At 46.8% G+C, this 21,946-nt stretch overlaps 3 non-coding genes across 3 annotated transcripts; all 3 read left to right on the top strand.

Moving 5' to 3' along the window:
- Positions 1 to 5,589: 5,589 nt before the first annotated feature.
- Positions 5,590 to 5,703, top strand: LOC140579991 (U5 spliceosomal RNA). Its single transcript, XR_011983774.1, has one exon. It is a non-coding gene; the product is annotated as a U5 spliceosomal RNA (small nuclear RNA).
- A 195-nt stretch (positions 5,704 to 5,898) lies between these two features.
- Positions 5,899 to 6,090, top strand: LOC140579876 (U2 spliceosomal RNA). The gene has a single exon (XR_011983721.1). It is a non-coding gene; the product is annotated as a U2 spliceosomal RNA (small nuclear RNA).
- A 397-nt stretch (positions 6,091 to 6,487) lies between these two features.
- LOC140580252 (U5 spliceosomal RNA) lies at positions 6,488 to 6,601 on the top strand. The gene has a single exon (XR_011984011.1). It is a non-coding gene; the product is annotated as a U5 spliceosomal RNA (small nuclear RNA).
- The last annotated feature ends 15,345 nt before the right edge of the window (positions 6,602 to 21,946 follow it).

Raw genomic sequence — 21,946 nt, 5'->3', positions numbered from 1 at the left:
CAGGCGGGACAAAGAGAAACGGAGGCGGAAACAGGGGAGCAGAAGGGAGCCCAGGCGGGCGACAGGCAGCGGCCGGAGGGGCCGCAGGGGAGAGGGAGAAGGGAGCAGGAGGGGACCACCCAGGGGCCAAGGGAACGGGACGAGGGAGTGACGGAGGGGACACGGAGGGAGCAGGAGGGAACACCAGTGAAGGCAGGCCAAAGGGGGAAGCCGCGGCAGGCGGAGGCGCAGCCGAAGCCGGCGAAGGCGCCGTCCGACGCCCAGCCGGAGCAGGGGGGCCCGGAGGCGGCCGACGAGGACCCGGAGGCGGGACCGAGGACCGGCACCGAGGATCCAGGGGGGAACCCGGAGGAGACCGCCGACCCCGAGCCGGAGGACCCGTAGGCAGCCACCGAGCCACAGCCAGGGGCCGAACGGGCGAGCCAGGGGGCAGGGAGGGCGGGACCCGGGCCCGACGCCTGTGTCCCCGTCCCTTGTGGGACACTGAAAGGCGGGGTCCTTGGGGGCGTCGGCCTTGCCGGGGTAAGGGCGAGGGAGTCAGGGCTGCGGGCGTGGCCGCAGGCGGGGCAGCCAGAGCCGCGGGCGTGGCCGCAGGCAGGGCCGCGGGCAGGGCGGGAGAGGCGGCCTCAGGCAGGACCACGGGCGTGTGTCCAGCAGGGGGCGCCTTGGCAGGCACCTCGGGCGTGCGACCAACAGGGGGCGCCTCGGCGGGCGCCGCCGTCATGTGGTCAGCAGGGGTCGCCTGGGTAGGCGCCTTAGGTGTACGGTCAGCAGGGGGCGCCTCGGCGGGTGCCGCCAGCACGCGACCAGCAGGGGCCGCAACCGTGGCCACCTCAGGCAGTTCAGGAGCCGGCAGGACAGGCAGTTCAGGAGCCGGCAGGACAGGCAGTTCAGGAGCCGGCAGGACAGGCAGTTCAGGAGCCGGCAGGACAGGCAAGACAGGCAGTTCAAGTGCCGGCAGGACGGGCGCCGCAGTCCCGTGGTCAGCAGGGGCCGTCCTGGAGGGTGTCGCCACCCTGCGGCCAGCAGGGGGCGCCTCGGCGGGCGCCACCAGCACGCGGCCAGCAGGGGGCGCCTCGGCGGGCGCAGCCTCCACGCGGCCAGCAGGGGGCGCCTCGGCGGGCGCAGCCTCCACGCGGCCAGCCACCGGGACTGCAGGCAAGCCAGGCAGGACAGGCGGGTCAGATGGGACGGGCGGTGCCGCTGACAAAGCGGCGGAAGCTGCAGCAAGCGGTGCCGCAGGCAGAGCGGCAGCAGCTGCAGCAGGGAAGACAGGCAGGGCGGGCAGGACGGGCGGTGCTGCTGGCATCGCGGCGGCTGCAGCAGGCGGTGCTGCCGGTAGATCGGCGGCGGCAGCAGGCAGCGCAGCCGCGGGTAGATCGGCGGCGGCAGCAGGCAGCGCAGCCGCGGGCAGATCGGCGGAGGCAGCAGGCAGCGCAGCCGCGGGCAGATCGGCGGCAGCAGCAGCAGGCAGTGCTGCCGGCAGGTCGGGAGCCGGTAGGAGGGATGCCGAGCACGTCGGCGCTGTCCCTTTAAGGGCTCTTGAGACCCGGGGAATGCCGTCTCTAACGGCGCGTATGCCGCCGTGCCCCAGACGCTCCGGCCGGTAAGAATAAGCCTCCAGCGGAGGTGGCTTCTCCGCGTGGAAGCTGGCAAGGCGGGCAGAGGCGATGTCATCCCAGGCGGGCGGTGAGCTGTCATGCTCCCTGGGTAGCTCCCAGGCGGGGAGCAGAGAGCAGGCTCCCAGGAAGAGAGACGGGGCGGCGTCTTCTCCCTTTCCCCGTCGTCTCCTCTTCTTCCGCCGGCCGGAACTTACAGGAGGAAGCGGGGTTTGAGCGGCAGAAGCCGCTTGAAGCTCAGTCTTGCGCTTTTTATTCCCAGCCCTTTTGGAGACCGGGAAGGTGGCCGGTAGCGAGTTGGGGGGCGGTTCCCGGGTGGCATACCCCGAGCGGGGTAGCCAAACAGCCGCTCTCTCCCTCAGCCGCTGCAGGTTTTCGCCCACCTGCTGGAGCAGCTGTTCCTCGCCGGTCCGAAATCTCCTATCTAGGAGCTCCCAGCAGCTGTCTACAAGCCGGCGGGCTTCGGGATCCGGGTGGTGATCGAGTTGGTCCGTCCATCGGATCACCTCCTCCTCCATGGGGAGGATTTCCCCTGTAGCGCTGAGCTTATTTAAGAGACTCACCATTCTGTCACGATCGCGGGCAAGCGAGCAGGAAAGCAAGCGATCGGAGCCAGGACGTGAGGAACAAACGGGGATTTATTGGGAAAACAGGACCGGGGAAGCACGATAGGCAACATTAATGGTGAGTCTGCCGAAGACAGACTCAGACAAAGACTAAATACACAAGACATGCCACGGAGAACGAGCCACAGGTGAGAACAATCAGGGTGAAAACAGGAGGTAATGAGGTGGGCGTGGCACACATCGGGAGCGGACGGAGCGGGGCGTGACACTATGGAACCTTATCGCAGATTCCAGCAATGGGTATACTGTGGACTTTTCAGTATACACAACTTTCCCACTGGCCAGGGACTTATGACTCTGTCATGTCACTGACCGATAGATGTTTTTTGGGGTCCGGGTACCATGTATATATGGACAACTTCTACACAAGTCCAAAACTTTTCAAGGACTTGTATGCGTCTAAGTTTGGAACTTATAGAGAGTTTAGGAAGGACTGTCCACGTAGTGCCATCAATGCACTAACAAAGAAGTCGCCCAGAGGGATGTACCGCTGGATAAGGGACGGGCCTCTTCTCTTTGTGAAGTGGAAGGACACGAGAGAGGTGTCCGTCTGCTCCACCATCCATAACGCCTATGCTGGGGATACGGTACAAAGGAAAGTTAAATCCAAGCAGGGTGTCTGGATCACCGAGTCATTTCCATGCCCCTCACCGGTGACGGAGTACAACAAGTACATGGGAGGTGTGGATTTGTCAGACCAGCTGATCCAGTACTACACGACACAGCACAAGAGAATGAAGTGGTACAGGAAACTTTTTCTTCACTTCTTGGACATTTCCGCGACTAACGCCTACATTATCCACAGAGAGATCATGCAACAGGACAGCATGACCCACAAGGCGCTCATGGAGGAGCTCACCGCACAGCTGTGTGGTGTGACACTGAATGTCCCCACAAAGATGAGTGGTGTTCATGTGCCAGTTCTTGGGGCTGAGCTGAGCACTGACGGCAGGATGAAGGCTACCTCAAGGCGAAAGACTTGTATGAATTACAGGATGCATGGTGGGAACAAAACAAAAACCCCATGGAAATGCGTAGCTTGTGATGTCCAGCTTTGCCTTCAACCAAACAGAAACTGTTTCGAGGCTTGGCATGCGAATAAGGACTAAAAATTTGTTATATTGATTTGTGAATGAACTGTCGCAAATAAACATTTTTCATGCACCCATTTATTTTGTGATTTGCTTATTTTGTGTTGTACATTTATTCACTTATGTTGTGACATTCTATCTATTAATAAACTGATTTTGTTTTTTAAAAAAAGGATTTTTTTGTTGCTACTTCTCTTGCATTTCAAACTACCTTTCCAAAGTGATGGGTGTGGGGTGCAGTGACATTCCAGACTGACGGGCCATTGACAGTATGCAAACTACTAGAGGTGTGGGAACGCCTATCACATCAATATTCATTGTGCTGGCCACTGACTTTCAGAAAAAGAGTGTCACTCCAAAGTTCTAACACTTTAGTAATCAAACCACATAAAATTTCAGAATGTCTCTTTCACCTGTGTGTAACCAACCCCTGTGTCTATAAGCTTCAGAGCTCAAAAGTCTTACCTAGAAATGTCTATAATGTGATTTTTTATAATTTATCAGCATGTCTGAAAATAGGTTTCTGAAAAGCATATGTTTAAAGTTGATTTTAACAAAAAATAAAATAACATTATGAGTGGTCTCAGATCATTGGTGCTGAGTTTGTGCTGAATATAAGCACATGCAACACTTTGGGATAAATGTTTTTTAGATAGGTGAAATATTTAAAAATGTCAAGGCATGTCAGACTACCCCGAAAGTGGAAAAGAGGCCTCAGACCCCAGGGGGTTAATCTCCTAGGATTTTCACCCAACCTACATAAATCTGGTGTCATTCAAATCAGGAGACAGTCCTTTTAAAGATTTAGAAAAAAAACTTAAACTTTTGGTAAGATATGGCTACCAGCCACACCCTGACTGTACTGCTGCCTCGCCCATTTCAATCAGACAGCTATATCTCAGGCATGCTTCAGCCAATCATTTCCAGATTTGTCTCATTAATGTAGGGCTGTACCCCAGAGAAATTTCGTGTCGATCGGTCAAACGGGAGCACTACCGCCACTGTTTATTTATGTCTAAGACCCACCTAGGCCAATTCAGCTAAAACGAGTTACCAGATCAGGTAGGAAGGTGTCTACCGATCTCACCTATCTTACCCACAGCAGCAGGAGGCTCAGTGGGCTAAGCCTGTGTGCCTGTAATCAGAGGGTCGCTTTGGTGGGTACTTGAGCTAGGCAGCCCAATGTGCACAGCATACTCTCCGTAAAGCAAGCTGGGGAGACGTAAAGGCGTTTTCCCCACGAAGCTTCTATTATTATTCAACCAGACATTCAGACGGCCTCAGGCACTCCACCGGATGGTTTTTCATTCTGTCCGACATCTACTGACCTGTTACGCCTACACTAAAACCATCTCCATCCTAATTTCTACCTACTACTCAGACCATCTCACCCAAACCAGTCCTGCTCTGTCCTACATCTCCTATCCCGTTCACCCTACGCTCAATCTCCATCGTAATTCTAATCGAATCTAATTCTGTCTGACTTTCTACTACCCTGGCTGCCAGTTCTCTGCCGTTATTCCTCTATTACTTGTCCTACATGTCCTACCTGTCCGATCATCCTAAGCTTTGGACACTTCCATCATTGCAGTTACTAGTTGTATTTGCTGGTCTTATTGCCCTTTTCCTATTTTATAGGTAATAGTTCTGCAGGTAGTTCTATTTGTTTAATGTTATCTTTGAAAGTCTTATTGTACTGTGTTGGCATTGATTTGCATGGTGTGGAAATGTTTCAGCCTTTTAGATTGTGATTATGTCTTTAATGTAGGTAGTACAAGCATAATATTATTCATGTATCTGAGCTGATTTACATTTTATTTCGGTATGAAATGGTTGTTTTGATACGTCCCCCATGGAGGGGACCACATATTGAACGGATTGTGTGAGTGAGTGATTAATAGACTGGGTGCCCCTGGATGGTCAGCTAATTAGCTGCATGTGTTGTGAGGGAGAGGCCCTGTCCGTGCGCGGCCCCCTTTTCCCGCCTTTTTTTTTTATTTTTATTTTTTAAACGAAGGTGACACGCTGTTTGTGCGGTGGACAGCTGCGCTGAGGTAAGGCATGATGTCATCTTTGCCTTTTGAATTTTCCCTCATGTTTGTTAAAATGATTGCTGTCTTTTGAGAGGACAGGAGGACAGGGAGGAGTCGGGGCCCCGAGGACGGCGGCTGCGACGCCCCTGGGCATTCTACTCCGAGCGGGGGCGTCACGCAGGCCCGGCTAACGGCGACCGGCTTGGCGGCGGCCCCATATCGACTCGGGTCTCTCTTCATCCCGTATAAATCTTTCGCCTTTTACTAAAGATTTCCGTGGAGAGGGATAGCGATGAGTTCATGGTATTTTTGGAGGCTCTGTCCAAGCAGAGCTGCACTGCTGCTGTCAAAGGAAGACTGGGCCCGGCTTAGCGGCTGGCGTTAGCTGCCCGGTGGCGCGGCTGTGGTCTCCCTGGATCACGCGTGGACTCGCCGGGTGACACCTGCCAGAGGGGCTGGTGAGGGCTGAGCCGCGCCAGCTCCGTCGGCATCCCGCATGCCGGCGCCCGGCGGGGCGCAATTTGTGGGTATCGCTTCTCGGCCTTTTGGCTAAGATCAAGTGTAGTATCTGTTCTTATCAGTTTAATATCTGATACATCCCCCATGGAGGGGACCACATATTAAATGGATTTTTGGAACAGGGAGCCGGAAGTGGGGCTTGCCCCGTCCGCTCCACGCATCGACCCGGTATTGCAGTGCTTCCGGGAATGGTGCACCTCTACTGCCCCCTGTTGTCGAAAGGCAGAACTGACTGACTGACTGAGTGAGTGAGTGAGTGAGTGAGTGACTAATAGACTGAGTGCTGTGAGGGGGGGGCCCTGTCTGTGCGTGGCCCCCGTTTCCCGCTGTTTTTCTTTTTTTTTTTTTTCTTTTTCTAAAGGAAGGTGACACACTGTTTGCGGTGGACAGCTGCGCTGAGGTAAGGCATGATGTCATCTTTGCCTTTTGAATTTTCCCTCATGTTTGTTAAAATGATTGCTGTCTTTTGAGAGGACAGGAGGACAGGGAGGAGTCGGGGCCCCGAGGATGGCGGCTGCGACGCCCCTGGGCATTCTACTCCGAGCGGGGGCGTCACGCAGGCCCGGCTAACGGCGACCGGCTTGGCGGCGGCCCCATATCGACTCGGGTCTCTCTTCATCCCGTATAAATCTTTCGCCTTTTACTAAAGATTTCCGTGGAGAGGGATAGCGATGAGTTCAGGGTATTTTTGGAGGCTCTGTCCAAGCAGAGCTGCACTGTTGCTGTCAAAGGAAGACTGGGCCCGGCTTAGCGGCTTGCATTAGCTGCCTGGTGGCGCGGCTGTGGTCTCCCTGGATCACGCGTGGACTCGCCGGGCGACACCTGCCAGAGGGGCTGGTGAGGGCTGAGCCGCGCCAGCTCCGTCGGCATCCCGCATGCTGGCGCCTGGCGGGGCGCAATTTGTGGGTATCGGTTCTCGGCCTTTTGGCTAAGATCAAGTGGATTTTTCGCTCTTTTTATCGCTTTTAAAGGACTGCGTCGGGTTTTTTAGAGGAAGGCACGGTGACCCTAATGCGTGACCAGTAGGTGGCTTGACCGCCGCTGCCACGGGGCGACCCGTGCCTTCCTTTTAGCCTTTTATCCCTGCTTTTATTTTCGTTTTTATTAGGCTGGGGATCCCGCAGTGGCTGGTGGCCTGTCCGCCGCCCTGTTGGGTGAACTGGTGTTTTTATTTTTTAGGTGTTTTTATAGTTTAGTGTTCCTCGGCTCATCCCGGATTGGCGGACGGCGACAGGACCACGGTGGACGTCGGGACCACGGCGGCAGGAGGACTCTGCTCCAGGAACGACATCGGTGGACCATCCCGGATGGCGACGGCCGGCGGTGCAGCGAGGAAGCCCTTCAGCGGGCCGTGGCTGGTAGCAGGCGGTGGCCTGCGTAATACCTTCTTCCTGGCCACAAGGACATTCGGGATGAGCTGGGGATCTGGACTGGTCGACGCCAGTTCCAGGCCCGCCTGCGCCCGGACGCTAATGGCGCGGGCAGTTTTTGCCATCCCCCAGCCTATTTTAACTTGCAGGGTAATAAGGCTTACCTGTTTTATTCTGGACAGCCTCCCTTCTGCCGACAGTGTCACACCTTCGGACACACTATGGAGGGATGCGCCAACCTGCGCTGCCGCAACTGCCTGGAGTCGGGGCACATGGCCAGGGACTGCAAGGGCCCCCGTCGCTGCATCTACTGCAACGGCGAGGACCATCTGGCTCGTTCCTGCCCTAAGAAGAAAACTACGTATGCTGACGCTCTGTCAGGCAATGGAGTTGTCGGCAAGGAGAGTGGTGGGGGAGCGCAAGCCCCCACATCAGGGCAGGATCAGCCGGCGACGGGGGCAGGAGGAGAAGCCCTGGCCGAGGTGGAGGAGGCCCCAGCGACAGCAATGCAGGAGGGGTCTCCAGTCCAGGCTCCAGGTGTCAGCAGCAGGAGGAGAAAGAGCGGCGCATCCCCCCGGAGGAGGAAGAAGAGCAGAAGGGAGGCACAACTCGACACTTCCAGCCCTCCGGCTGCCACCTTGCCAGCAGTGGCGGCCAGGGACCAAGGCCGAGAGAGTCCCCCCTCCCCGAAGTTGGGGGCCCCCCATCTGGTGTGGGACCTGGGACAGTCCCCTGCGCCCCCCCAGGAGTACAGTATTGTGCAGGACAAAGCAAATGAACAGGAGTACCTGGGGGGGCTGGAACTGGGGGGCCTTTTGGGTTTGACTGAGGAGGGGGGGCAGTAATGCGTTATTGTTTTTAATGGCTGGCTTTTATTATTTTAGTGTGTTGTTTTTAGTTGTATTTTACCTTTTTAACATTTCATGGCCAATTTTAATATTGTCACCTTGAATGTCAGGGGTTTGAGGAACGTTTTAAAGCGCACATCTGTTTTTAATCAGCTGGCATCTTCTCCCTTCAGCATTTGTTTTCTGCAGGAAGTCCACCTCCGGGACCAGCGGGACGAGGCTCTCTTTTCACGACAATGGAAGAGAGGTAGATTCTACTGGAGCGTAGGTGGTGTCCACTCCTCAGGCGTCGGGATCCTCTTTGGCGACCGCACCTTTGAAGAAATAAGATCGTTTACCGTTCTTCAAGGTAGGGTTTTGGGAGTGGACGCCACATGGAGGGGACAGCGCCTCCGGGCCATATGTGTCTACGCTCCAGTGGAGGCCTCGTCCCGTATAACTCTCTTTGAAGAGTTGTCCCCGTTCTGTGTCTCAGATCGACACTTGATTTTAGGAGGGGACTTTAACATCTCGGCATTTTCGCCATTTTATTCGTTCCTTTAAACTTGTTGATGGTTTTAAGACATGCAACCCCAGCATGCCGGGCTTCACCTGGCATAATAGTCGCAGAGCTAGCAGTCGCATCGACTACATTTTAGCCTCACCCCCCGTTGTTTTTAAAAAGGTGTCCCTCTCCCCACAGTGGCCCACTGACCACTTGACAGTGGAGGCCACTGTTTCCATAGACGCCCCTGAATATGGGGGCGGCTATTGGAAAATGAACCTGCAGATCCTGGAGGAGAGCGATTTTAGACACCTTTTTTTAGATCACTTCTCCGAGTGGCAGAAGGACAAGCCTACCTTCCCCTCCGTGGCCGAATGGTGGGAGAGTGTGAAGGACAGGATCCGAACCTTCTCCATGCAGTACAGCAAGCAGCGCAGGATGGAGAAGAAATTCTCCATTCTGCAGCTGGAGAGAAGGTTGCGGGATGAATACGCCGCTCACAACAATGGGGGCGCCATCGATCACGAGCGACTGCTAGGCATAAAGGGTGAGCTGAGGCGCCTGCATGAACAGGCTGCCTCGGCCCTAATGCTCCGCGACAAAATGTGTATTGTGGAAAATAATGAAAAGTGCAATGCCTTTTTTTTCCAGAGAGCCAGGGAAGCCCGGGAGGAGAAGAGCCCATCACCTTAGCCGAGCTGACCGCAGTGCTTGGCAAGATGAACCGCCGCAAGGTACCGGGCCTTGATGGGCTCCCGGTGGAATTTTATTCCACCTTTTGGGATGTCCTCGGGCCGGAATTACTGCAGGTTGTAGAGGACGTTCAGCGCCGGGGTTTGCTCACTAGGAGTATGAGGTCAGGGGTTCTTTCTTTGTTGCACAAGAAGGGCGAACGTGCCGACCTTGGCAACTGGAAGCCCCTGACCATGCTTTGTGTAGATACAAAGCTTATCGCAAAGACCCTTACCGAACGCCTGAAGAAGGCCATGGCTCATCTGGTTCACAGCGATCAGACGTGTGGAGTACCGGGTCGATCGGCGACGTGGAACCTCCATCTCATCCGCGACGCCATCGCCTGGGTGGAGGACAGGAACCTCCCTCTCCTGCTGGTCAGCTTGGACCAGGAGAAAGCCTTTGACCGGGTAGATCACCGCTTCCTGTTTCAAGTATTGGGTAAGTTTGGCTTTGGACCCAATTATCTGGGGTGGTTACACACTTTGTATAACGAAGTTGGAAGCCATGTTGTTATCAATGGCTTCCTGAGTGACTTGGTGCCCCAGCTGAGTGGAGTGAGGCAGGGATGTCCCCTCTCCCCCCTCCTACCATTCGCGCCCACCCCGGGGTCGATGGCCTTCTTATCCCAGAAAGTCGGGGGAAAACTGTTAAACTGACCCAGTACGCAGACGACACCACCCTTTTCGTCTGCTCGGATCAGTCTCTCGGTCATGCCATGAGCCTTGTTCATGCGTTCGGTAGGGCCTCCGGCGCGACGCTCAACCTCAATAAGTCGGTGGCCAAGTATTTCGGCAGCTGGAAGGCGAGGGAGGATGTCGCAGGTGGTCTCACCCTCTGTGACGGACCTCTCAAAGTGTTGGGGGTCAACTTCCTTTCGGATGGTGCCGCCCGTTTGAACTGGGAGAAGCGGTTGGCGATCGCCAGGCGGAAGATCGGACTGTGGAAGTCCAGGTCCCTGTCCTTCCAAGGTAAGGTCTTAGCCTTAAAAGTGGATATTCTTCCCACCCTGCTCTACCTTGCACATGTGTACCCTTTGCCCCGCTTCATGCACAGAGGCCTGACGAAGGACGTTTGTAACCTCGTCTGGGGGGGCAGGTATGAGTACGTGCGTAGGGAAGTGATGTATCTCGGAAAGGACAGTGGGGGGAGGGATGTTATTGACTTTCCTCTCAAGCTTGACTGCCTGTTCTTCTCGCAGCTCTGCACGCGCCTGGCAGCTCCCCTCGAGCACCCCCATCAGCACTTTGTGCGTCTGTGGCTGGCTCTCCCCATGAGACGCCTGGTGGCGTCGTGGACCAACCTCGGCCCCAAGGCTGAGACCCTGCCGGCCCACTACAGCCACGCTGTCAAGTGGAGTAAGTTTATTCCGGCAGGTGTCAAGACAGAGGCCTTGACCAAGCATAGAGCGCTTTACAGGGCTTTGCTTGGTCATAGGGATACTCAGGCCATGTTGGGCCTGGAGGAAGGCACATGGGCGAGAATCCAGCCTAAGGGTTTGGATCACAGGCTGCAGGACCTGAACTGGCAGTGCCTTCATGGTAAGCTGCCAGTCAGGGACGTCTTACATAGGCATAAGCTGACCAGACACCCCCGCTGCCCCAGGCCCGAGTGCAGCGAGGATGAGACCATCAGGCACGTGTTTTGGGACTGTGGGCATGCACAGAGAGTTTGGGGGTTGGTAGCGGGCCTGTGTGGACGTGTGGACCCGCAGCCTGGTCTGACCTACGACAAGGTGTTGAAGGGGTGGGACCCCAAGCTCCATAACCCCTTCGGCCCCTGGATGTGGCTGCTCGTCAGCATTACCAAGCGAGAGCTGTGGAATGCCAGGACCACGCTCATCCGCAGAGGGGTTCATCTGGAGGCACAAGGGGTATTCCGTAAAATCCGGGCCGACTTGGGTTTCAGAATGGAGACTGACGTCATCCAGCGGGGCTACCACGAGGCCAAGGAGAGGTGGAAGGGCCTCTTTTGGCTTTAGCTTCGTGTTGTTTAGGTGGTGACGCTCCATTCTACAGGGTGGACATGACGCACCTCTCTGGAGCACACAGAAGGTACTTTGGGTTTTAGGTGTGTGCGCTTTGTTTTTTTGTGCGTGTGTTGTATTGGAAATATTTTAATTTAACTGCATGTACAGAATTTACTGAGCACGATTTTGGTTGATCACTTTTAGCACTTAATTATTAATATTAACATTATTTATTAACATTTTAACCTGTTTGGTGTGCTTTCTTGTTGTGATTAACCATTTTTTATGCCTGAAGTCATGGATTTTACGTGTTTTAGGATGGTGTATAACCCTGTTTTAGCCCAACCCCTGTGTTTAGGTTTGAGGTCTGCGGGTCTGTTCCTTTTTTAAGGTTTTAACTTTTAACGGTTGCATTTGAGGTGACATTTTATTTGTTTAATTGGCCATATGAATTAAAGTTTAGTGGAATGTAATTTTGATTGTTGATTTTATTGCTCTTTTGAGTATTTTATGGTATATAGTTCTGCATATTTTGTTTGTTTAATACTGTTTTAATATGTCTTATTATTATTATGGTTTTATTGTATTGGCATTTTACATTGTTGTAATGTTTGTTTATGATGTATGCTGGAAAGGTTGTTTTATGCATGGATGACGATGCCAATTTTAAATGTGTAGGTTTGATGTATATATGCTTTGTGTATTTGCGTGATTTTAATTGTTGTGCAGAACTGTGTAATAAAGATATTATAAAAAAAAAAAAAATCTGTTCTTATCAGCGCTTTTTTGGAGGGATTTTTACTGCCAGGTTTTTTAGAGGAGGCAACAGCGAACCTAAGGTGTGAGCAGCAGGTGGCTTGACCGCCGCTGCCACGGGGCTAGCTGTTGTCTCCTTTTAGCGTTTTTTTTATTTTGGGTAGCCCTTACAAGCCTAACGTGCAGGTTCGGGTGGCTTGACCGCCGTTCTCGCAGGGTGAGCTTGGGGTTTTATTTCTAGCTTTTATTAGTTTAGGCACCCAGCTAGGACACGTCGACTCCCTGCCCGGCTCCCGAGGACTCTTTTGCCTACCATCACCAGGATGTCCGGGAGCCCACACAGGACCGTCGTAGTCATCCGGCATACAGCAGCCTTCAAGTGGACCCACCAGGAGGAATCGGAGTGTTTCCCGGAGAGACTGACCTTCATCTGGGAGGTGCTCTTCGGCCTCCTGGGACTCACTATGGAAGACATCATTTGTGTGCAGCGCAACCAGTCTTCAGCCTTCTTCTATGTTACTTGTACTACAGAAGAGGGCTACAAGAAGATGTTGGCTGCATGCAGCCGCTTGGAGGAAGAGCTTCGCCGGATGTTCTATGATGTGGAGTCACTGTGGAAGCTGGATCGGAGAGTGATCACCGTCCACCTCCTGGACCCCTTTGTTCCAGCTGAAGCGGTGGCTGCCTTCCTGGGCAGGTTTGTCGACGTGGTCCCTGGGCACAGGGACGTGAGAGACCAGTTGGGTGTCTGGACTGCGCGCAGGCAGTTCCGGGTGTGCCTGCTCCCCGACGCTAGCTCCCCTGACGGGTATAGTCACCCACCTGCTTATTTTATTATAGGTCGTTGCAAGGGCTACCTTTTTTACTCCGGGCAACCCTCCTCCCGCCGCTTGTGCCACGGCCTGGGCCACACCGCGGACTCCTGTACCAACATGAAGTGCTGGAGATGCCTGGAGGTCAGTCACCTGCCGAAGGACTGCAAGGGCCCCCTCCGGTGTAACCAGTGCAGAGGTGAGGACCATCTGGCTCGGAGCTGCCCTCACCGCAAACTGTCCTGGGCCGAAGCCGTTGCCCGGGGTTCGGCTGTGGACGGGTCCCGACAGCAGGCACTGCTGGGCTGCGCTGAGATACACGGGGGAGCCGTGAGGGGAGCTGAGAACAGCGAGGACCAGCCCTTCGCCGGTGCCGATGGGGTGTCCACGGCCTCCAGCACTTCGGTGGAGTCCACTGGTAAGGGTCAAGTGGGCGTGGCTGAAAAGTGCGCAACCTCACCCTCCAGATTTGTCCAAAGCAGGAGGAGGAAGAAGGCCCGGAGGAACGAGGACACTGCTTTAGGCCGAGAAGCGATCTTCCCCTTAGAACGTATGGACTTGCAAGGTGTTCTGGTCTCCCCCCAAGAGAGACGTTTTTATGCAGGGCAGCAGGACATTGCCAATGAGCGCTCTTTTTTTAGTCGCTGCTGAGTCGGGGGGGGGACCGTAGGTTTAATGGGGATATTGTTGATGATGATAATGTTTTACCTGTTTAAAGATTTTAGGATTTCTGCTGTATTTATGTATTTAATACTGTTTTAACGTGCGTTGTGATGGTGTTGTAGGTTTGAAGTTTTTTAGAAGTTTTATGTATGTGGTATTATATGATTGTTTTATAATATGTGTTATATATGTTGTTGTATAATGATTTAATAGCGCAGGTTTCATGAAATGAAGTCAGAATTTCAAGTTATAATGAAATCTTCATTTTGTGTTAGTTTGTCGTGATTTCTTCACGTAAACACATTTTCCAATAATGGTAGGTCGAACTCTTATAGGGGAAGCGCAGGTTTCATGAAATGAACTCAGAATTTCAGGTTATAATGAAATCTTCATTTTGTGTTAGTTTGTCATGATTTCTTCACGAAAACACGTTTTCCAATAATGGTAGGTCGAACTCTTATAGGGGAAGCGCAGGTTTCATGAAATGAACTCAGAATGTCAAGTTATAATGAAATCTTCATTTTGTGTTAGTTTGTCATGATGTCTTCATGTAAACACATCTTCCAATAATGGTAGGTCGAACTCTTATAGGGGAAGCGCAGGTTTCATGAAATGAACTCAGAATTTCAAGTTATAATGAAATCTTCATTTTGTGTTAGTTTGTCATGATTTCTTCACGAAAACACATTTTCCTATAATGGTAGGTCGAACTCTTATAGCGGAAGCGCAGGTTTCATGAAATGAACTCAGAATTTCACGTTATAATGAAATCTTCATTTTGTGTTAGTTTGTCATGATTTCTTCACGAAAACACGTTTTCCTATAATGGTAGGTCGAACTCTTATAGGGGAAGCGCAGGTTTCTCGAAATGAATTCAGAATGTCAAGTTATAATGAAATCTTCATTTTGTGTTAGTTTGTCATGATTTCTTCACGAAAACACATTTTCCTATAATGGTAGGTCGAACTCTTGTAGGGGAAGCGCAGGTTTCATGAAATGATCTCAGAATTTCAAGTTATAATGAAATCTTCATTTTGTGTTAGTTTGTCATGATTTCTTCACGAAAACACATTTTCCTATAATGGTAGGTCGAATTCTTATAGGGGAAGCGCAGGTTTCATGAAATTAACTCAGAATGTCAAGTTATACTGAAATCTTCATTTTGTGTTAGTTTGTCATGATTTCTTCACGTAAACACATTTTCCAATAATGGTAGGTCGAACTCTTATAGGGGAAGCACAGGTTTCATGAAATGAACTCAGAATGTCAAGTTATAATGAAATCTTCATTTTGTGTTAGTTTGTCATGAATTCTTCATGTAAACACATTTTCCAATAATGGTAGTTCGAACTCTTATAGGGGAAGAGCAGGTTTCATGAAATGAACTCAGAATGTCAAGTTATAATGAAATCTTCATTTTGTGTTAGTTTGTCAAGATTTCTTCACGAAAACACATTTTCCTATAATGGTAGGTCGAATTCTTATAGGGGAAGCGCAGGTTTCATGAAATGAACTCTGAATTTCAAGTTATAATGAAATCTTCATTTAAACACATTTTCCAATAATGGTAGGTCGAACTCTTGTAGGGGAAGCGCAAGTTTCATGAAATGAACTCAGAATTTCAAGTTATAATGAAATCTTCATTTTGTGTTAGTTTGTCATGATTTCTTCATGTAAACACATTTTCCAATAATGGTAGGTCGAACTCTTGTAGGGGAAGCACAGGTTTCATGAAATGAACTCAGAATGTCAAGTTATAATGAAATCTTCATTTTGTGTTAGTTTGTCATGAATTCTTCATGTAAACACATTTTCCAATAATGGTAGTTCGAACTCTTATAGGGGAAGAGCAGGTTTCATGAAATGAACTCAGAATGTCAAGTTATAATGAAATCTTCATTTTGTGTTAGTTTGTCAAGATTTCTTCACGAAAACACATTTTCCTATAATGGTAGGTCGAATTCTTATAGGGGAAGCGCAGGTTTCATGAAATGAACTCAGAATTTCAAGTTATAATGAAATCTTCATTTTGTGTTAATTTGTCATGATTTCATCACGAAAACACATTTTTCTATAATGGTAGGTCAAACTCTTATAGGGGAAGCGCAGGTTTCATGAAATCTTCATTTTGTGTTAGTTTGTCATGATTTCTTCACGAAAACACGTTTTCCTGGAATGGTAGGTCGAACTCTTATAGGGGAAGCACAGGTTTCATGAAATGAACTCAGAATGTCAAGTTATAATGAAATCTTCATTTTGTGTTAGTTTGTCATGAATTCTTCATGTAAACACATTTTCCAATAATGGTAGGTCGAACTCTTATAGGGGAAGCGCAGGTTTCATGAAATGAACTCAGAATTTCAAGTTATAATGAAATCCTCATTTTGTGTTAGTTTGTCATGATTTCTTCACGTAAACACATTTTCCAATAATGGTAGGTCAAACTCTTATAGGGGAAGCGCAGGTTTCATGAAATGAAGTCAGAATTTCAAGTTATAATGAAATCTTCATTTAAACACATTTTCCAATAATGGTAGGTCGAACTCTTGTAGGGGAAGCGCAGGTTTCATGAAATGAACTCAGAATGTCAAGTTATAATGAAATCTTCATTTTGTGTTAGTTTGTCATGAATTCTTCATGTAAACACATTTTCCAATAATGGTAGGTCGAACTCTTATAGGGGAAGCGCAGGTTTCATGAAATGAACTCAGAATGTCAAGTTATAATGAAATCTTCATTTTGTTTTAGTTTGTCATGATTTCTTCACGAAAACACGTTTCCTATAATGGTAGGTCGAACTCTTATAGGGGAAGCGCAGGTTTCATGAAATGAACTCAGAATTACAAGTTATAATGAAATCTTCATTTTGTGTTAGTTTGTCATGATTTCTTCACGTAAACACATTTTCCAATAATGGCAGGTCGAACTGTTATTGGGGAAGCGCAGGTTTCATGAAATGAACTCAGAATGTCAAGTTATAATGAAATCTTCATTTTGTGTTAGTTTGTCATGATTTCTTCACGAAAACACGTTTTCCTATAATGCTAGGTCGAACTCTTATAGGGGAAGCGCAGGTTTCATGAAATGAACTCAGAATGTCAAGTTATAATGAAATGTTCATTTTGTGTTAGTTTTTCATGATTTCTTCACGTAAACACGTTTTCCAATAATGGTAGGTGGAACTCTTATAGGGGAAGCGCAGGTTTCATGAAATGAACTCAGAATGTCAAGTTATAATGAAATCTTCATTTTGTGTTAGTTTGTCATGAATTCTTCATGTAAACACATTTTCCAATAATGGTAGGTCGAACTCTTATTGGGGAAGTGCAGGTTTCATGAAATGAACTCAGAATGTCAAGTTATAATGAAATCTTCATTTTGTGTTAGTTTGTCATGATTTCTTCAGAAAACACGTTTCCTATAATGGTAGGTCGAACTATTATACAGTAGGGGAAGCGCAGGTTTCATGAAATGAACTAAGAATTTCAAGTTATAATGAAATGTTCATTTTGTGTTAGTTTGTCATGATTTCTTCACGAAAACACATTTTCCAATAATGGTAGGTCGAACTCTTATAGGGGAAGCGCAGGTTTCATGAAATGAACTCAGAATTTCAAGTTATAATGAAATCCTCATTTTGTGTTAGTTTGTCATGATTTCTTCACGTAAACACATTTTCCAATAATGGTAGGTCAAACTCTTATTGGGGAAGCGCAGGTTTCATGAAATTAAGTCAGAATTTCAAGTTATAATGAAATCGTCATTTTGTGTTAGTTTGTCATGATTTCTTCATGTAAACACATTTTCCAATAATGGTAGGTCGAATTCTTATACGGGAAGCGCAGGATTCATGAAATGAACTCTGAATTTCAAGTTATAATGAAATCTTCATTTAAACACATTTTCCAATAATGGTAGGTCGAACTCTTGTAGGGGAAGCGCAGGTTTCATGAAATGAACTCAGAATGTCAAGTTATAATGAAATCTTCATTTTGTGTTAGTTTGTCATGAATTCTTCATGTAAACACATTTTCCAATAATGGTAGGTCGAACTCTTATAGGGGAAGCGCAGGTTTCATGAAATGAACTCAGAATGTCAAGTTATAATGAAATCTTCATTTTGTGTTAGTTTGTCATGATTTCTTCACGAAAACACGTTTCCTATAATGGTAGGTCGAACTCTTATAGGGGAAGCGCAGGTTTCATGAAATGAACTCAGAATTACAAGTTATAATGAAATCTTCATTTTGTGTTAGTTTGTCATGATTTCTTCACGTAAACACATTTTCCAATAATGGCAGGTCGAACTCTTATTGGGGAAGCGCAGGTTTCATGAAATGAACTCAGAATGTCAAGTTATAATGAAATCTTCATTTTGTGTTAGTTTGTCATGATTTCTTCACGAAAACACGTTTTCCTATAATGCTAGGTCGAACTCTTATAGGGGAAGCGCAGGTTTCATGAAATGAACTCAGAATGTCAAGTTATAATGAAATGTTCATTTTGTGTTAGTTTGTCATGATTTCTTCACGTAAACACGTTTTCCAATAATGGTAGGTCGAACTCTTATTGGGGAAGTGCAGGTTTCATGAAATGAACTCAGAATGTCAAGTTATAATGAAATCTTCATTTTGTGTTAGTTTGTCATGATTTCTTCAGAAAACACGTTTCCTATAATGGTAGGTCGAACAATTATACAGTAGGGGAAGCGCAGGTTTCATGAAATGAACTAAGAATTTCAAGTTATAATGAAATGTTCATTTTGTGTTAGTTTGTCATGATTTCTTCACGAAAACACATTTTCCTATAATGGTAGGTGGAACTCTTATAGGGGAAGCGCAGGTTTCATGAAATGAACTCAGAATTTCAAGTTATAATGAAATCTTCATTTTGTGTTAATTTGTCATGATTTCATCACGAAAACACATTTTTCTATAATGGTAGGTCGAACTCTTATAGGGGAAGCGCAGGTTTCATGAAATCTTCATTTTGTGTTAGTTTGTCATGATTTCTTCACGAAAACACGTTTTCCTGGAATGGTAGGTCGAACTCTTATAGGGGAAGCACAGGTTTCATGAAATGAACTCAGAATGTCAAGTTATAATGAAATCTTCATTTTGTGTTAGTTTGTCATGATGTCTTCATGTAAACACATCTTCCAATAATGGTAGGTCGAACTCTTATAGGGGAAGCGCAGGTTTCATGAAATGAACTCAGAATGTCAAGTTATAATGAAATCTTCATTTTGTGTTAGTTTGTCATGATTTCTTCACGAAAACACGTTTTCCTATAATGTTACGTCGAACTCTTATAGGGGAAGCGCAGGTTTCAAGAAATGAACTCAGAATGTCAAGTTATAATGAAATCTTCATTTTGTGTTAGTTTGTCATGATTTCTTCAAGAAAACACGTTTTCCTATAATGTTACGTCGAACTCTTATAGGGGAAGAGCAGGTTTCATGAAATGAACTCAGAATGTCAAGTTATAATGAAATCTTCATTTTGTGTTAGTTTGTCATGATTTCTTCACGAAAACACGTTTTCCTATAATGTTACGTCGAACTGATATAGGGGAAGCGCAGGTTTCATGAAATGAACTCAGAATGTCAAGTTATAATGAAATCTTCATTTTGTGTTAGTTTGTCATGATTTCTTCACGAAAACACGTTTTCCTATAATGGTAGGTCGAACTCTAATAGGGGAAGCGCAGGTTTCATGAAATGAACTCAGAATGTCAAGTTATAATGAAATCTTCATTTTGTGTTAGTTTGTCATGATTTCTTCACGAAAACACGTTTTCCTATAATGTTACGTCGAACTCTTATAGGGGAAGCGCAGGTTTCATGAAATAAACTCAGAATGTCAAGTTAAAATGAAATCTTCATTTTGTGTTAGTTTGTCATGATTTCTTCACGAAAACACGTTTTCCTATAATGTTACGTCGAACTCTTATAGGGGAAGCGCAGGTTTCATGAAATGAACTCAGAATGTCAGGTTATAATGAAATCTTCATTTTGTGTTAGTTTGTCATGATTTCTTCACGAAAACACGTTTTCCTATAATGGTAGGTCGAACTCTTATAGGGGAAGCGCAGGTTTCATGAAATGAACTCAGAATGTCAAGTTATAATGAAATCTTCATTTTGTGTTAGTTTGTCATGATTTCTTCACGAAAACACGTTTTCCTATAATGTTACGTCGAACTCTTATAGGGGAAGCGCAAGTTTCATGAAATGAACTCAGAATGTCAAGTTATAATGAAATCTTCATTTTGTGTTAGTTTGTCATGATGTCTTCATGTAAACACATCTTCCAATAATGGTAGGTCGAACTCTTATAGGGGAAGCGCAGGTTTCATGAAATGAACTCAGAATGTCAAGTTATAATGAAATCTTCATTTTGTGTTAGTTTGTCATGATTTTTTCACGTAAACACATTTTCCAATAATGGTAGGTGGAACTCTTATAGGGGAAGCGCAGGTTTCATGAAATGAACTCAGAATGTCAAGTTATAATGAAATCTTCATTTTGTGTTAGTTTGTCATGAATTCTTCATGTAAACACATTTTCCAATAATGGTAGGTCGAACTCTTATAGGGGAAGTGCAGGTTTCATGAAATGAACTCAGAATGTCAAGTTATAATGAAATCTTCATTTTGTGTTAGTTTGTCATGATTTCTTCACGAAAACACGTTTCCTATAATGGTAGGTCGAACTCTTATACAGTAGGGGAAGCGCAGGTTTCATGAAATGAACTAAGAATTTCAAGTTATAATGAAATCTTCATTTTGTGTTTGTTTGTCATGATTTCTTCACGAAAACACATTTTCCTATAATGGTAGGTCGAACTCTTATAGGGGAAGCGCAGGATTCATGAAATCTTCATTTTGTGTTAGTTTGTCATGATTTCTTCACGAAAACACGTTTTCCTGGAATGGTAGGTCGAACTCTTATAGGGGAAGCACAGGTTTCATGAAATGAACTCAGAATGTCAAGTTATAATGAAATCTTCATTTTGTGTTAGTTTGTCATGATGTCTTCATGTAAACACATCTTCCAATAATGGTAGGTCGAACTCTTATAGGGGAAGCGCAGGTTTCATGAAATGAACTCAGGATGTCTAGTTATAATGAAATCTTCATTTTGTGTTAGTTTGTCATGATTTCTTCACGAAAACACATTTTCCTATAATGGTAGGTCGAACTCTTATAGCTGAAGCGCAGGTTTCATGAAATGAACTCAGAATTTCAAGTTATAATGAAATCTTCATTTTGTGTTTGTTTGTCATGATTTCTTCACGTAAACACATTTTCCAATTATGGTAGGTGGAACTCTTATAGGGGAAGCGCAGGTTTCATGAAATGAACTCAGAATTTCAAGTTATAATGAAATCTTCATTTTGTGTTAGTTTGTCATGAATTCTTCATGTAAACACATTTTCCAATAATGGTAGGTCGAACTCTTATAGGGGAAGCGCAGGTTTCATGAAATGAACTCAGGATGTCTAGTTATAATGAAATCTTCATTTTGTGTTAGTTTGTCATGATTTCTTCACGAAAACACATTTTCCTATAATGGTAGGTCGAACTCTTTTAGCTGAAGCGCAGGTTTCATGAAATGAACTCAGAATTTCAAGTTATAATGAAATCTTCATTTTGTGTTTGTTTGTCATGATTTCTTCACGTAAACACATTTTCCAATAATGGTAGGTGGAACTCTTATAGGGGAAGCGCAGGTTTCATGAAATGAACTCAGAATGTCAAGTTATAATGAAATCTTCATTTTGTGTTAGTTTGTCATGAATTCTTCATGTAAACACATTTTCCAATAATGGTAGGTCGAACTCTTATAGGGGAAGCGCAGGTTTCATGAAATGAACTCAGAATGTCAAGTTATAATGAAATCTTCATTTTGTGTTAGATTGTCATGATTTCTTCACGAAAACACGTTTCCTATAGTGGTAGGTCGAACTCTTATAGGGGAAGCGCAGGTTTCATGAAATCTTCATTTTGTGTTAGTTTGTCATGATTTCTTCACGAAAACACGTTTTCCTGGAATGGTAGGTCGAACTCTTATAGGGGAAGCACAGGTTTCATGAAATGAACTCAGAATGTCAAGTTATAATGAAATCCTCATTTTGTGTTAGTTTGTCATGATTTCTTCACGAAAACACGTTTTCCAATAATGGTAGGTCGAATTCTTATAGGGGAAGCGCAGGTTTCAAGAAATGAACTCATAATGTCAAGTTATAATGAAATCTTCATTTTGTGTTAGTTTGTCATGATTTCTTCAAGAAAACACGTTTTCCTATAATGTTACGTCGAACTCTTATAGGGGAAGAGCAGGTTTCATGAAATGAACTCAGAATGTCAAGTTATAATGAAATCTTCATTTTGTGTTAGTTTGTCATGATTTCTTCACGAAAAC

Source organism: Paramormyrops kingsleyae, chromosome 18 (assembly GCF_048594095.1).
Source record: "Paramormyrops kingsleyae isolate MSU_618 chromosome 18, PKINGS_0.4, whole genome shotgun sequence".
Lineage (NCBI taxonomy): Eukaryota > Metazoa > Chordata > Actinopteri > Osteoglossiformes > Mormyridae > Paramormyrops > Paramormyrops kingsleyae.
This window is presented reverse-complemented; position numbering and strand designations above follow the sequence as displayed.